We start from the raw sequence: 10,325 nt of genomic DNA on the forward strand, positions 1-10,325 counted from the left end.
ATCAAAGGGGTGATACACACACACACACACACACACACACACACACACACACACACACACACACACATACACACACACACACACACACACACAGGGAGAGAGAGAGAGAGAGAGAGAGCAGGAGAGAGAGAGAGAGAGAGACCACATGACAATGTCCCAAAAAATGACATTTTTTACAGACAGTGTCATTGTGTCACACCGTGGAGTCGCTAAGTGTAGGCGCTATTGTGACAACTGAATGTAGTGTAGTGAATGTAGTGAAATGTTCTTTGTGATTTGTGACCCATTCATAAAAATGTTGAGCAACAGAAAGACAAACAAGCAAATCATTCATTTTATTAGCTATACTATCTCTTTACATTCATAGAAGCTAATTAATGAAGACCCAAATTGGAAGCCACAGATACATAGAGATCATCCCAGTGTAATGCTAGTTGTCCAACTTTGTTTCTCAAAATCGTCAGTAAATATAAAAATAACAAGCATTGATAATGTGTTGGGCTGATTGGTCTATTCTAGGAATGTTGTAATGGTATGCTCCTTCCTCTACAAATACAACAGCCTCTTTCCCCAGTGCGCCTGCAAGTGTTGTATGACCCTCTAGATGGAGACATTGTATCGTTATTCTCCAGCTAAAGTCCTTGAGGACGGACACTATGTTTACAGAAGTAAATCAAGTTTTGAATTCATATAGAAGAAACTGTATATTGTTTACGTTGATACATTCTTTGCATTTTCCATTAGACCTGAATAGATACAATTGCTGGATGTATCAAGCATCTCAGAGTAGGACTGCTGATCTAGGATCAGTCCCCTCCCCCCTGTCCATGTAATCTTATTCATTGTGATATAAAATACAAAAATGATCCTAAATCAGCACTCCTACTCTTTATGAAAACTTGTAGACTTCTACTGCGAGGGTTTTTACCCAGAGGTTGGGCTATGATCACACAGTCTCAAATGGCACATTATTCCATACATAGTCTATTTATTTTAACCAAATCCCTATGGGCCCTGGTTAAAAGTAGTGTACTATATAGGGAATACTGTAGGGTGCCATTTGTGACTCAGCCTAAGTGTTTCATCAGCAGTGTTTCAGTGTGGGGTATCTGGTCTGGCTACTGTAGGTCTGTCTCACCACAGGAAGCTAAGCTAGGCCTGAGGGCTGAGACAGTTGGGGGGAAGTGCTGGGATGCCCCCGGTGCTTATGTTGCCTTCCTAGTACACACACACACACACACACACACACACACACACACACACACACACACACATGCACACACACACATGCACACACACACAGTTCTACTGATGCGGGTGTAACAGATGTAAATGGTACTCTCCTTGCATTGTGTTTTGTCCAAATAAATGACATCAGCCAGTAGTCCCAGTTGAGCATAATTTATTTCTGTTGCTGTTGTTAAATAGGAAACAGAACGTTATTGTGCAGGGCTTAACGATATTGATGGCTGTCGATGGCTAAATCTGTAGCATGAAGACAACTGTGTTAGCAGTGGGCTTATGTGACCATTACATCAGTGTATGCTAACAAACACGCTTATTTACAGCAATCATATGCCAAAACACATCCCAGAAAGCCCCTCAATCCCTAACAGGTACCATACACCCACACATGTATAAATCAGTAACGTACAGCAAACTTGTACACATTGTAAAATAGAAAATAGAAAACAGTATTCAGAACTTGACCTACCCCTTGCATCACATTTTCATACAGGGAAGATCTGACGTTCGCGATCTCCCCCTATCTGCAAGCGGGGCCAATCACAACACACCTTATTGTCATCAGAGTTGAACCTACCAATAAGAATGCTTGAACAATAAATACACCTTTCTTTAGAGGCAAGTGGAAACATAACCAACCCTGTTACACGGGCACTCTGCATGCTCTCCCTGTGCCACTTTTTCCACCCCCAGCCTCCCAGCCCCAGCCTCCCGTCCCATCCTCCCACCCTCAGCCTCCCACCCCAGCCTCCTACCCTCAGCCTCCCACCCCAGCCTCCCGTCAGGCTCCCAGCCCCAACCTACCACCCTCAGCCTCCCAGCTCCAGCCTCCCAGCCCCAGCCTCCCATCCCAGCCTCCCAGCCTCAGCCTCCCAGACCCAGCCTCCCAGTCCCAGCCTCCCATCCCAGCATCCCAGCTCTAGGCTCTCAACCCCAGCCACCCACCCACAGTCCCCCAGCCTCCCAGACACAGCCTCTCATCCTAGCCTCCCACTTTGGATTGTGTATCAATACACCCACTACAAAGATACAGGCTTCCTTCCTAACTCAGTTGCCAGAGAGGAAGGAAATCGCTCAGGGATTTCACCATGATTTCACCATGAGACAATGGTGACTTTTTTTAAACCGTTACAGAGTTTAATAGCTGTGATAGGAGAAAACTTAGGATGGATCAACCACATTGTAGTTACTCCACAATACTAACCTAAATGACAGAGTGAAAAGAAGGAAGCCTGTACAGAATAAAAAATATTACAAAACATGCATCCTGGTTGCAATAAAGCACTTATTGTTGAAGTCTGAAGTTTACATACACCTTAGCCAAATACATTAAAAGTCTGTTTTTCACAATTCCTGACATTTAATCCTAGTAAAAATTCCCTGTCTTTGGTCAGTTAGGATCACCACTTTATTGTAAGAATGTGAAATGTCAGAATCATTTTATTTCTTTCATCACATTCCCAGTGGGTCAGACGTTTACAAACACTCAATTAGTATTTGGTAGAATTGCCTTTAAATTGTTTAACTTGGGTCAAACGTTTCGGGTAGCCTTCCAAAAGCTTCCCACAATAAGTTGTGTGGATTTTGGTCCATTCCACCTGACAGAGCTGGTGTAACTGAGTCAGGTTTGTAGGCCTCCTTGCTCACACACGCTTTTTCAGTTCTGCCCACACATTTTCTATAGGATTGAGGTCAGGGCTTTGTGATGGCCACTCCAATACCTTCTGGGATTGATTTTGCACTTTTCACACCAAAGTACGTTCATCTCTAGGAGACAGAATGCATCACCTTCCTGAGCAGTATGATGGCTGTGTGGTCCCATGGTGTTTAGACTTGCATACTATTGTTTGCACAGATGACCGTGGTACCTTCAGGCATTTGAAATGTGCTCCCAAGGTTGAACCAGACTTGTGGAGGTCTACAATCTTATTCCTGAGGACTTGGCTGATTTCTTTTGATTTTCCCATGATGTCAAGTAAAGAGGCACTGAGTTTGTAGGTAGGCCTTGAAATACATCCACGGGTACACCTCCAATTGACTCAAATGATGTCAATTAGCCTCTCAGAAGCTTCTAAAGCCATGAAATAGTTTTCTGGAATTTTCCAAGCTGTTTAAAGGCACAGTCAACTTAGTGTTTGTAAACTTCTGACCCACTGGAATTGTGACACAGTGAATTATAAGTGAAATAAGCAATTGTTGGACAAATGACTTGTGTCATGCACAAAGTAGATGTCCTAACCGACTTGCCAAAACTATAGTTTGTCAACAAGAAATTTGTGGAGTGGTTGAAAATAGAGTTTTAATGACTCCAACCTAACTGTATGTAAATGTCCAACTTCAACTGTAAGTAAAACTGCAAGAAATTTGTAAAAAAAAAAAAACTTTATCCTGAATACAAAGCATTATGTTTGGGGCAAATCCAACACAACACATCACAGAGTACCACTCTTCATATTTTCAAGCATGGTGGTGGCCGCATCATGTTATGGGCATGCTTGTCATCGGCAAGGACTACAGAGTTTTGGGGGATAAAAATAAATGGAATAGATCTAAGCACAGGTAAAATCCTGTTAGATAACCTGGTTCAGTCTGCTTTCCAACAGACACTGGGAGACAAATTCACCTTTCAGTTGGAAAATAACCGAAAACACAAGGCCAAATATACAATGGAGATGCTTACCAAGACAACATCGAATGTTCCTGAGAGGCCTAGTTATAATTTTGACTTGAATCACCTTGAAAATCTATGGCAAGACTTGAAAGTGCCTGTCTAGCAATGATCAACAACCAACTTGACTGAACTTGACGAATTTAAAAAAAATGAATAATGTGTAAATATTGTACAATCCAGGTGTACAAGCTCTTAGAGACTTACTCAGAAAGACAATCCATTTTGAATTCAGGCTGTAACACAACAAAATGTGGAAAAACTCAAGGGGTATGAATTCTTTCTAAAGGCACAGTGCCTTGCGAAAGTATTCGGCCCCCTTGAACTTTGCAACCTTTTGCCACATTTCAGGCTTCAAACATAAATATATAAAACTGTATTTTTTTGTGAAGAATCAACAACAAGTGGGACACAATCATGAAGTCGAACGACATTTATTGGATATTTCAAACTTTTTTAACAAATCAAAAACTGAAAAATTGGGCGTGCAAAATTATTCAGCCCCCTTAAGTTAATACTTTGTAGCGCCACCTTTTGCTGCGATTACAGCTGTAAGTCGCTTGGGGTATGTCTCTATCACTTTTGCACATCGAGAGACTGACATTTTTTCCCATTCCTCCTTGCAAAACAGCTCGAGCTCAGTGAGGTTGGATGGAGAGCATTTGTGAACAGCAGTTTTCAGTTCTTTCCACAGATTCTCGATTGGATTCAGGTCTGGACTTTGACTTGGCCATTCTAACACCTGGATATGTTTAGTTTTGAACCATTCCATTGTAGATTTTGCTTTATGTTTTGGATCATTGTCTTGTTGGAAGACAAATCTTCGTCCCAGTCTCAGGTCTTTTGCAGACTCCATCAGGTTTTCTTCCAGAATGGTCCTGTATTTGGCTCCATCCATCTTCCCATCAATTTGAACCATCTTCCCTGTCCCTGCTGAAGAAAATCAGGCCCAAACCATGATGCTGCCACCACCATGTTTGACAGTGGGGATGGTGTGTTCAGGGTGATGAGCTGTGTTGCTTTTACGCCAAACATAACGTTTTGCATTGTTGCCAAAAAGTTCAATTTTGGTTTCATCTGACCAGAGCACCTTCTTCCAAATGTTTGGTGTGTCTCCCAGGTGGCTTGTGGCAAACTTTAACCAACACTTTTTATGGATATCTTTAAGAAATAGCTTTCTTCTTGCCACTCTTCCATAAAGGCCAGATTTGTGCAATATACGACTGATTGTTGTCCTATGGACAGAGTCTCCCACCTCAGCTGTAGATCTCTGCAGTTCATCCAGAGTGATCATGGGCCTCTTGGCTGCATCTCTGATCAGTCTTCTCCTTGTATGAGCTGAAAGTTTAGAGGGATGGCCAGGTCTTGGTAGATTTGCAGTGGTCTGATACTCCTTCCATTTCAATATTATCGCTTGCACAGTGCTCCTTGGGATGTTTAAAGCTTGGGAAATCTTGTTGTATCCAAATCCGGCTTTAAACTTCTTCACAACAGTATCTCGGACCTGCCTGGTATGTTCCTTGTTCTTCATGATGCTCTCTGCGCTTTTAACGGACCTCTGAGACTATCACAGTGCAGGTGCATTTATACGGAGACTTGATTACACACAGGTGGATTGTATTTATCATCATTAGTCATTTAGGTCAACATTGGATCATTCAGAGATCCTCACTGAACTTCTGGAGAGAGTTTGCTGCACTGAATGTAAAGGGGCTGAATAATTTTGCACGCCCAATTTTTCAGTTTTTGATTTGTTCAAAAAGTTTGAAATATCCAATAAATGTCGTTCCACTTCATGATTGTGTCCCACTTGTTGTTGATTCTTCACACAAAAATACAGTTTTATATCTTTATGTTTGAAGCCTGAAATGTGGCAAAAGGTCTCAAAGTTCAAGGGGGCCGAATACTTTCGCACGGCACTGTACATTGTATAATAAATTATGTTTTTATCCAAAGTGACTTACAGTTGTTTTACATATGGGTGATCCCGAGAATCCAACCCACTATCCTAGCTTTGCAAGCAGCATGCTCTACCAACTGAGCTACAGAAACAGACAGACTGATAGTCTTGGCCTACAGCTCCAGCTGCAGCGACTCAGCTCAAGGTCCAGACGCAGGCAGCACACAATCCCACATCAAGGTCACTCTGGAAGGAGAGAAGACAGAGTTAGAGGCCCCTGAGCCTTGTGTGGAGGAAGGCAAGGCTAGGCGATAGAAATATAATTAATAGAATAGGAAAAAGGCCCTCAAACCACATTCTAGTATTTCTATTTCTATGGGTTAGACTCTGCGCCTCTGGAGAAGTCGTTACAGTGAGGCCTCATCAGTGTGACAGGCGTCAGTCGTGTTCTGCACAGATCCTCCTGTAAACTAAAGCAGCCAAATTAAATATGGTTTCTAGAGATAACCAAGCCCCATCGCACGTGTCGTTTCCTGACAAACGTACAGTTGAAGTCTGAAGTTTACATACACTTAGATTGGAGTCATTAAAACTCGTTTTTCAACCACTCCACAAATTTCTTGTTCACAAACTATAGTTTTGGCAAGTCAGTTAGGACATCTACTTTGTGCATGACACAAGTCATTTGTCCAACAATTGCTTACAGACAGCTTATTTCACTTATAATTCACTGTGTCACAATTCCAGTGGGTCAGAAGTTTACAAACACTAAATTGACTGTGCCTTTAAACAGCTTGGAAAATTCCAGAAAATTATGTCATGGCTTTAGAAGCTTCTGACAGGCTAATTAACATCTTTTGAGTCAATTGGAGGTGTACCTGTGGATGTATTTCAAGGCTACCTTCAAACTCAGTGCCTCTTTGCTTGATATCATGGAAAAATCAAAAGAAATCAGCCAAGACCACAGAATAAAAATAATAGGTTCATCCTTGGGAGAAATTTCCAAATGCCTGAAGGTATCACATTCATTTGTACAAACAATAGTTACCAAGTCTAAACACCATGGGACCATTCAGCCGTCATACCGCTCAGGAAGGAGATGCGTTCTGTCTCCTAGAGATGAACGTACTTTGGTGTGAAAAGTGCAAATCAATTCCAAAACAACAGCAAAGGTCCTTGTGAAGATGTTGGAGGCAACAGGTACAAAGTATCCATATCCACAGTAAAACGGGTCCTATATCAACATAACCTGAAAGGCTGCTCAGCAAGGAAGAAGCCACTGCCCCAAAACAGCCATAAAACAGTCCGACTACAGTTAGCAACTGCACATGGGGACAAAGATCGTACTTTTTGGAGAAATGTCCTCTGGTCTAATGAAACAAAAATAGAATTGTTTGGCCATAATGACCATCGTTACGTTTGGGTGAAAAAGGGGGAGGCTTGCAAGCCGAAGAACACTACCCCAACCGTGAAGCACGGGGGTGGCAGCATCATGTTGTGGGGGTACTTTGCTGCAGGAGGGACTGGTGCACTTCACAAAATAGATGGCATCATGAGGAGAGAAATGATGTGGATATATTGAAGCAACATCTCAAGACATCAGTCAGGCAGTTAAAGCTTGGTGGCAAATGGGTCTTCCAAATGGACAATGACCCCAAGCATACTTCCAAAGTTGTGGCAAAAAAGGACAAAGTCAAGGTATTGGAGTGGCCATCACAAAGCCCTGACCTCAATCCTATAAAAAAAATGTGGGCAGAACTGAAAAAGCATGTGCGAGCAAGGAGGTGGATTGGGCCAAAATTCACCCAATTTATTGTGGGAAGCTTGTGGAAGGCTACCCGAAACATTTGAAATAGCTGAAATAAATAACTCTACTATTATTCTGACATTTCACATTCTTAAAATAAAGTGTAACGGTTTTCTTGACTTGGAGAGGCGGACCAAAGCGCAGCGTGGTTATTTTTATTCATGTTTAATAAAGTACTTCACATGAACAAACTAACAAAAACAAGAAACGTGAAAACCCAAAACAGTCCTATCTGGTGCAAACACAGAGACAGGAACAATCACCCCCCCCCCACACACAGTGAAACCCAGGCAACCTAAGTATGATTCTCAATCAGAGACAACTAATGACACCTGCCTCTGATTGAGAACCATACTAGGCCGAAACATAGAAATACCCAAATCATAGAAAAACAAACATAGACTGCCCACCCCAACTCACGCCCTGACCATACTAAATAATGACAAAACAAAGGAAATAAAGGTCAGAACGTGACAGTACCCCCCCCCCCCCAAAGGTGCGGACTCCGGCCGCAAAACCTTAACCTAATAGGGGAGGGTCTGGGTGGGCGTCTGTCCGCGGTGGCGGCTCTGGTGCGGGACGCGGACCCCACTTCACCATCGTCTTAGTCCGCCTTATTGTCCGCCTCCGTGGCCTCCTAACCACCGCGACCGTTCTAAATGACCCCACCTGGACAGAGGGGCGGCAGCTCGGGACAGAGGGGCGGCAGCTCGGGCGCCTCTGGGCTGAGGGGCTCGGGCGCCTCTGGGCTGAGGGGCTCGGGCGCCTCTGGGCTGACTGGCGGCACTTGGCGGGCACTGGCGGCCCCTGGCAGACTGGCGGCCCCTGGCAGACTGGCGGCCCCTGGCAGACTGGCGGCAGACTGGTGGCCCCTGGCAGACTGGCGGCACTGGCGGCGCTGGGCAGACTGGCGGCACTGGCGGCGCTGGGCAGACTGGCGGCACTGGCGGCGCTGGGCAGACTGGCGGCACTGGCGGCGCTGGGCAGACTGGCGGCGCTGGGCAGACTGGCGGCGCTGGGCAGACGGGTAGCTCAGATGGCGCTGGGCAGACTGGCAGCACTGGCGGAGCTGGGCAGACGGGTAGCTCAGATGGCGCTGTGCAGACTGTCGACTCTGATGGCGCTGGGCAGACGGGAAGCTCCGGCAACGCTGGAGAGGAAGGCTCTGGCAGCGCTGGACTGAGTAGCTCTGGCGCCTTTGGGCTGAGGGGCTCTAGCGCCTCTGGACTGAGGGGCGGGAGCTCTGGCAGCGCCGAACAGGCGGGAGACTCCGGCTGCGCTGGAGAGGAGGAAGGCTCTAGCAGCGCTGGACAGGCGGGAGACTCCGGCAGCGCTGGAGAGGAGGAAGGCTCCGGCAGCACTGGAGAGGCGGGAGCACCTGTAGGGATGAGACGGAGAGACAGCCTGGTGCGGGCTGCCACCGGAGGGCTGGTGCGTGGAGGTGGTACCGGATAGACCGGACCGTGCAGGCGCACTGGAGCTCTTGAGCACCGAGCCTGCCCAACCTTACCTGGTTGAATGCTCCCGGTCGCCCTGCCAGTGCGGCGAGGTGGAATGGCCCGCACTGGGCGATGCAGGCGAACCGGGGACACCAAGCGCAAGGCTGGTGCCATGTAAGCTGGCCCAAGGAGACGCACTGGAGACCAGATGCGTAGAGCCGGCTTCATGGCACTTGGCTCGATGCCCACTCTAGCCCGGCCGATACGCGGAGCTGGTATGTACTGCACCGGGCTATGCACCCGCACTGGGGACACCGTGCGCTCCACAGCATAACACGGTGCCTGCCCGGTCTCTCTCTCCCCCCGGTAAGCACAGGAAGTTGGCGCAGGTCTCCTACCTGGCTTCGCCACACTTCCTGTGTGCCCCCCCCAATAAATTTTTGGGGCTGACTCTCGGGCTTCCATCCGCTCTGCCGTGCTAGCTCCTCATAATGCCGCCTCTCTGCTTTTGCTGCCTCCAGCTCAGCTTTGTGGCGGCAATATTCTCCTGGCTCTGCCCAGGGTCCTTTCCCGTCTAGGATCTCCTCCCAAGTCCATTTCTCCAAATAGTGCAGCCTCTCCCACTGCTGCTGCTCCTGCTGCCTCTGTTGCTTCTCCTGCTGCTGCTTTTGCTGCTGCCGCTTTTGCTGCTGCCCGTTACCACGCCGCTTGGTCCTGTTGGGTGGGTGATTCTGGTTTCTTGGGTGGGTGATTCGGTTTTCTTCTGGTGAAAGAGAGGCGGACCAAAATGCAGCGTGGTTAGTTTTGTACATCTTTAATAATGATGAAAATATAACAATCTACAAAACAAGAAATGTGGGGGAAAAAAAAAAACGAAACAGTCCTATCTGGTGCCACAAAGACAGGAACAATCACCCCCCCACACACAGTGAAACCCAGGCTACCTAAGTATGATTCTCAATCAGAGACAACTAATGACACCTGCCTCTGATTGAGAACCATACTAGGCCGAAACATAGAAATACCCAAATCATAGAAAAACAAACATAGACTGCCCACCCCAACTCACGCCCTGACCATACTAAATAATGACAAAACAAAGGAAATAAAGGTCAGAACGTGACAAGTGGTGATTCTAACTGACCTAAGACAGGGAATTTTTACTAGGATTAAATGTCAGGAATTGTGAAAAATGTAGTTTAAATGTATTTAGTGGATGGTTATTGTCATTTTATTGTGTTACTATATCCTTTTTTAATTAGAACA

Source organism: Oncorhynchus mykiss, chromosome 30, assembly GCF_057628025.1.
Source record: "Oncorhynchus mykiss isolate SJ-2025 chromosome 30, ASM5762802v1, whole genome shotgun sequence".
In the NCBI taxonomy this organism is placed as follows: domain Eukaryota; kingdom Metazoa; phylum Chordata; class Actinopteri; order Salmoniformes; family Salmonidae; genus Oncorhynchus; species Oncorhynchus mykiss.